This window comes from Echinops telfairi, unplaced genomic scaffold (genome assembly GCF_000313985.2).
Source record: "Echinops telfairi isolate 266 unplaced genomic scaffold, ASM31398v2 ScPeMD7_7436;HRSCAF=8474, whole genome shotgun sequence".
In the NCBI taxonomy this organism is placed as follows: Eukaryota; Metazoa; Chordata; class Mammalia; order Afrosoricida; family Tenrecidae; genus Echinops; species Echinops telfairi.
Window position 1 is genome coordinate 6,422,470 of NW_022111336.1, and position 6,305 is coordinate 6,428,774.

Here is a 6,305-nt window from a genome sequence, read left to right on the forward strand (position 1 = left end):
TTTTAAATCAGTTAATTAGTAATAAAGGTTAATACCTAACTTTAGAAATTATTTTGTAGTGATTGAACTTCTAACATTATGTACATGATTCTTGATTACCTCTCCGAGTCTACTGTTTTCCAATATGATTGACCCTGCTGATTGTATTATACGGTCTCTATTTCTCATATGCCTACCTTTTACCCGATCAGATTTCAAGTAAAAATGAACCATATATTGTTTAAATTAAAGTATAGTCGTATTTTAAAATTCTAATAAAATATCAATTAAACACACAAGGAAAGTGATCATATCTGAAAGTTAGAGTATTTAGGACAAGACAGATGTCACAAAATAAGAATCTCTTGAAATCGAAAATCACATTATAATGAATAAACTCCTGTACTTTAAATAGAAAATAGATGTCTTGTAGCACTGGATTAAAGGAACTGAAGGACTGAGAAGGGCCATACAAATAGAAAACATGGAATTCTGATTTGGGGATTGGTCAGTTTTTTTATTCACCTGGGTTTAAAATGAGCCTTCTTGTTTTTCCAAGGCAACGCTGACCCTCCAGAGAAGACACAATGAGCAAGGCTCATCAGCCCGAGTTGAAAAAATTTATGGACAAGAAGTTATCACTGACATTAAATGGTGGCAGGCATGTCTAAGGGATACTTTGGGGATTTGATCCCTTTATGAATCTTGTGATAGATGAATGTGTGGAGATGGCAACTAGTGGACAACAGAACAATATTGGAATGGTGGTGATAAGAGGCAATAGTATCATCATGTTAGAAGCCTTGGAGCGAGTATAATAGCTATGTACAACAGTCTATCTACATCAGTTTTTTCTACACACCCCACTCTCCAAAGGACTTGTTTTACTACAGTGTAAAAATGAGGCTTTGTACATTTTTCATGTTCAATTTTTTTTGTTAAATAAGCTTTTATAATAGTAAAAAAAAATGAGCCTTCTCAAAAGCAAAGGTAGGAATGTCACTACCATCTTGACTGATACATTCGCTTGGTAAAGTTGAGTTTATAAAGTCCACTTATTGATTTAGAATGGTATAATTGCAAAGTGTATTAGAGATCTGTTAGTTTACTGCTCAACTTGTTTTAAATGTTGCATTTTTTTTCCCTACTTAGGACCTTTCCTCATATCATGTGGTTTTCTTCAAATTGTCATTTACAACAAAGGGCACCTTGATCACTGGGACAGCCATGTGACCTAAGCTTGACCAACTACTATCAGCAGAAAGCAAAAGTTTCCCAATGATACAGTTTTAGTTTCTTGAATCCCTAGACTGGTTTCATCTACATCTATGAGCTAATAATTTAGCTTATTTGCATGTTAGCCTCAGTTAATTTTACATTTTGTATAACTAAAAGAATCCTGATTAAAAGGCAACGTTAATACAATTACTTTTATAGAAGATTAAATTGAGGCCAGAGAAATCAGGGAAATTTCTGAAACAGCACTAGTGAAAGGACCTAGGATGGTTCAAGAGTGAAACGCTTGGCTGCTAATGGAAAGGTCAGCAGTTCTAAACCACCCAGCGGGTCTGTGGGGGAGACTTGGCCATCTGCTCCAGTAATATTACAGCCTAGAGAATCCTACTCTATTCTATAGAATTGCTTTGAGTCTATTTGAATGCACACACAAAATAGCTAGTTAAGAGCTGATAAAAATCCACTCAAGATAACCTAATAATCAGTCTTTCTTCCTTAAACTTACCTTTTAACCTCCCCGACTATTTTCATACCTCTGCATTTTCTTTTGAAACAAACAAACAAAACACATGTACTTTCATACTATTTATACATTGGGATATCTATGCCACATGGAATAATGGTTAAAGCAGCTTGGCTGCTAAACAGATGGTCATTAGTTTAAACTCACTGGCCACTCTGTGAGAGAAAGAGTGACAGTCAGCCTGCTTTCACAAAGATCATAGCAACAGAAACCTTATTGCGCAGTTCTACTCTCTTACACTGGAATTGACACAGCAATGGGTTTGGTTTGGGTTTGGGGTTTGGTCCCTTTTGTTTAAACACAACTATCAGTTCTGCAATTTCATGACTTCTTAATGTATTCAGTATTGTCAAATGACTCCCACCATCTGTGTGCCTCTTATTACAGAAATGGAATTAGTTTGCCTTTTGGGATTCATAATGAGCTCCAGGAAACCCTAGGTATCCTCTTGATTTTGAGCTTTTCAAGAATTTTCTCCTGTGTTTTCTACCTTTTCCCTTTCTCCACTCAGTTATGAAAGAAAAGCAGAGAAAGGCTGTGGCTGTCACTGAACACCTTTAGGTGACTCTTCTAATTCCCTACTTGTACTTTTTCCACTTCATTTTAATTTTCTTTCAGTAAAGAACTATATGGATGATTTTTAATCAGCTATGTTAGAAACCACCATTAGACAACAAATTCATTTCCCTTTCCATAATGCACACACATAATTAAGAAGCAGCTAGCCAGATTGTCTATTTTTTTATACACTTATCCAAGTGTGAAGGCGGGCTGCTAACCAAAAAGGCAATGGTTTGAAACTACCATCATGCTGCTGGAGTACGTTAACGCAGTCTGCTTCTGTAAAGATTCACAGCCTCCGAAAGCCTCAGGCGGAAGTCTGTAGGGTTTCTATGAGTGGGAATTGACTTGCTAGCAGTGATTTTGGTTTGAGGAAGGTTTTTTTTTTTTGGGGGGGGGGTGTTGTTTGTTTTAATCATTTTATTGGGGGCTCGTACAATTCTTATCACAATCCATACATACATCCATTGTGTCAAGCACATTTGTACATTTGTTGCCATCATCATTCTCAAAATATTTGCCTTCTACTTGAGTCCTTAAACTTGGCTCCTCATCTTCCCCCTCCCTTCCCACTACCCTCTCCCTCATGAACACTTCATAATTCATAAATTATTATTATTTTGTCATATGTTACACTGTCTGATGTCTCCCCTCATCCTCTTCTCTACTGTCCATCCGCCAGGGAGGAGACTATACGTAGATTCTTGTAATTGGTTTCCCCTTTCCACCCCACATTCCCTCCACCCTCCAGGCATCACCACTCTCACCACTGGTCCCGAAGGGGTGATCTGTACTGGATTCCCTGTGTTTCCAGTTGCTATCTGTACCAATGTACATCCTCTGGACTAGCCAGATTTGTAAGGTAGAATTGGGATCATGATAGTCAAGGGGAGGAAGCATTTAAGAACTAGAGGACAGTTATATGTTTCATCGTTGCTACCCTGCACCCTGGGTGGCTCATCTCCTCCCCACAACCCTTCAGTAAGGGGGAGTCCAGTTACCTACTGATGGATTTTGAGTCTTCACTCTGCACTCACCTTCATTTACAATGATATGTTTTTGGTTTTTTTTGTTATCTGATGTTTGATACCTGATCCCTTCAACAGCTCATGGTCACACAGGCTGGTGTGCTTCTTCCATGTGGGCTTTGTTGCTTCTGAGCTAGATGACCCCTTGTTTATATTCAAGCCTTTAAGACCCCAGACACTTTATCTTTTGATAGCCAAGCACCATCAGCTTTCTTCACCACATTTGCTTATGCACACATTTTTCTTTAGCAATTGTGTCGGGAAGGTGTGCATCCTGGAATGCCAATTTAATAGAACAATGTGTTCTTGCATTGAGTAAGTACTTGAGTGGAGGCCCAATGTCCATTTGCTGCCTTAATACTAAGCCTATAAATATATGCACATAGATCTATTTCCCCACCCTCCTATATAAATATATTTACATATGTACATGGCAGTATTTAGACAAAACTCTATAAATACCCTTTGTCACCTAGTTCTTTCTTCTATTTCCTTTTACTTTTCTCTTGTCCCACTATTATGCTCAAACTTCATTTGAGTTTCAGTAATTTCTCTTGGTTACTTTGCCCTTGCTGAATCCCTACCAGGCCTCTCGCACCCTCCTTGCCACTGATTTTGCATCACTTGTTGATCCCCTGTCCCTGGGTTGGTCAGAACCACCTCCTTACCCCCGCCTCCCCGTCTCCCATGTCCCCCCCAGAACCATTGGTCCCGTTGTTTTCTCCTCCAGACTATTCATCCAGCCTATCTTATCTAGATAGATCTGTAGAGATAATAATATGTACCAAAAATGTATCCAGGTGTGACCATGTCTTCCTAAATGACATTGAAGTGGAAATAATGGCTACAACATTTGGGACAAGACTTTGAAGAAGAAGCATGCCTTTTCTTTGTCCTTTTTCACCTCCCACCGGCTGCATATTTTAAATGGCAAGGTTTTATTGTCGCATAGTCCAATATGATCATTGTTAGCTATATGTGTATATTTAAATCAAAATCCATAGTATTAAACACAATTGAAATGTCAGTTTCTCATTCACACAAGCCACATTTCAAAAGTTCAGTAACCACATTCTCATCATGTGGCCCAGAGACAAAGTGTCCATGGTTGCCTGCCACTGTTTCTGCCAGACAGAGACCAGGCTAATTGGGAAAACTCTAAGTTAATTTCTGTAAGTTCTTGACAGAAAAAAACAACAACAGAGGGGTTTGACACCTACATTCTGCTTCAGAGATTCAGTAAAAACCCAACAAGTTATATACCTTAACCCATATGGCAGGTTTAGGGCAGTGGGGATAATTAACAAGTTTTTAAGATCATCAGAGGAACTTCAAACAATGGGGCAAATGGACCAAGGTTCACAGAAAAACAGCCTATATTTCCTCAAAGAATAATCAAATCTTCAATTGATATCCTCATTACTCCAGAGACTGTCAAACTGGTACCCCCTAAAGTTTTCAGGCTCCATTGCTTATCTAAATGGCATTACTTTCACCATTTCTCAGTTAGAACATACTTACTGATTAAGTTTAAAAGACATTTTTGCTGCAAGGGTGGCCGTAAGACAATACTATATGGCAGGAACTATTTGGTCTTTCCCCCAAAATGAAAAACTGACTCTAGATGATGTGAAATCTCCTCTGAAGGAATTGTTTTAATTTGTACAAATAAGAGAGAGATTAATGGATAATAAACATTAGATCAATATATTATAAAATTGCTTGGGAGAACAGATTAAATGGTTACATGACCTGCTCTAAACTCAAATGAAAAATCTGATTTTCTTTTTCTGGGGTCTGTTCCTTTAAAAAGACTGAATTCTTCAATAGGGAATAATATTCAGAGCAAAATAGTCCACTGTTTTTTCTGTACCATCATTTAAATACAAAATGGCTTTCAGGCACCAATTTGTTTGGTGTATTTTTACAACCCAAAGTTTAAAAAAAAGAGAGCATTGAAAGTTGAATGGTTCACAGAGTGGTTATACCAAGTTCCATGAAAGCAAGTGACAGAACAGAAATATGAACAATATTAGTACAAATATTTGAAAATAACATATAAGACTAAGAACAATATACATCATGATGTATTTATGTATATATAAATAACACTAGTAGCATTTATATTCTTTAAAAACCTCAGGTTGTATATGAAAAAGGAACTTTATGGGAAATCTTACTGATATTCTCTTTTATAAAAAGTTTCTGTAATCAATTCATGAATTTGCTAAACCTGTTAAAATAGAAGCTTCAAATTTGGGTGTCATAATATTTAGAACCCACAAGTTAGTCAATCCGAGAAAAATTAGAAAAGTTGTTCTTATATACAAAAGATACTTTTAAAAGGCCCAAATATTCCTACTAATATAACTTACTTATAGAAACAGACAATCTATTGAGTGTCTGATTTCATTCTCAACAAATTACGGATCAGCTATAATTCATGAACTTGGTTACCTTGCAAAATTCTAGAAATCTTTATTTTACTGGTGGCCTCCAACTTAGGATATTAGTTAATTTTAGTAAGTCCAAGTTATTTTTAATTAGTTATACAAATAAATTTTATTAGTTATTTAATAAGTATTTTAATAATTATATTTAATAATTAGTCCTTTTTAATCATTCATTTTTTCTATTGAAATTTTTGGTCAAGTGCTTTAGCAGGTCAGGAAAGTAAATGCTTATCTGTGGGTGATAGAACTCGTTATGACCATGGTTAATTAATAATAATATTTACTTTTTTTGAAAGACATAAATGAGAAATTCATAAACCTATGCAAAACCAAACCAATTAAATCTGGAAGGTCCTCTACTCTGTTTAGTATTTTGTTTGCTATTTGTGTTAGTCTGGGTACTTTAGAGAAACAAATCCACAGAAACTCATGTGTAAGAGAGAGTTTTATATAATGGGTAAGTGCACATCAAGAAAACATCCCAACCCAGTGCTGCCCAAGCCCACAAGTCCAACATTAGCCCAT

General features: G+C 36.4%; 1 pseudogene; it reads left to right on the top strand.

The window, feature by feature from the left end:
• Window positions 1–566: 566 nt before the first annotated feature.
• LOC115872671 lies at window positions 567–797 on the top strand (annotated as a pseudogene).
• The last annotated feature ends 5,508 nt before the right edge of the window (window positions 798–6,305 follow it).